The following is a 916-nucleotide window of genomic DNA, read 5'->3' as shown; positions in this document are numbered from 1 at the left end:
CTTGGCCAGCTCTCTCTCTCTGTTTCCCTCCACCCCTTTCACTCTTTCTAAAAATCAATGGAGAAAACGGTCCTTTCTGGCCATAATAATAATAATAATAATTATTATTATTATTATTATTATTTTATTTTTTAGAAGGAGCGGAGGGTAGGGAGGAGAGAGAGAAACATGGATGTGAGAAAGACACATCCATTGGTTGCTTCCTGCATGCTCAGACCGGGTCGGGGAACGAGGCTGCAACTAAGGTACGTGCCCGTGACTGGGTATCGAACTCAGGACCCTTTAATCCGCAGGTCGATGCTGTATTCACTGACCCAAATTGGCTAGGGCAAGATTTCATTGTGGGTTTTTTTTTAAAAATATATTTTTATTGATTTCAGAGAGAAAGGGAGAGGGGACAGAGGGATAGAAACATCAGTGATGAGAGAGAATCATTGATCGGCTGCCTCCCACACGCCCCTTACTGGGTGGCCGGTCATTGAGCTTGCAACCATGGTATGTTCCCTTGATTGGAATCAAACCTGTGACCCTTCAGTCCTCGGGCCGGTGCTCTAACCACTGAGAAACTGGCTAGGGCAATATTCTTTCCAAATGAACAGGAGTCATCATCCCATATACCAGGGCCTGAGAGAGTCAAGAGTCAGGAGAGGGAAGGGATGTGTTAGTTAAAAGTCTTCCCCATGGGAACAACGACTGGGGAAAAATGTTCCATCTAACATAAAATGGCATCGTCGTCATCAGTTATTCATTTGCATTAAACTTCATTCTGTTACTTTTTGGATGTTACCTTCTGTCTTCATCTTTTCAGATCATACCACGACTATTTTAGCTTCCTATTGTATTAGCTGCGTTAACAAATGACCACAAACGCAGTGGCTGGGACAATACAAGTGAACTCTCTTACTGTTCTGGAGCC

At 43.7% G+C, this 916-nt stretch overlaps 1 protein-coding gene across 1 annotated transcript in view; it reads left to right on the top strand.

Moving 5' to 3' along the window:
- The window catches only part of RAD54L (RAD54-like (S. cerevisiae)), a 43,424-nt gene that overhangs the window by 9,750 nt on the left and 32,758 nt on the right, over positions 1-916 (top strand). The window lies entirely within an intron of this gene.

Source organism: Myotis davidii, unplaced genomic scaffold, assembly GCF_000327345.1.
Source record: "Myotis davidii unplaced genomic scaffold, ASM32734v1 scaffold1815, whole genome shotgun sequence".
Lineage (NCBI taxonomy): Eukaryota > Metazoa > Chordata > Mammalia > Chiroptera > Vespertilionidae > Myotis > Myotis davidii.
The sequence above is the reverse complement of the archived record's forward strand: the minus strand, read 5'-3'. Positions and strand labels throughout refer to the sequence as shown.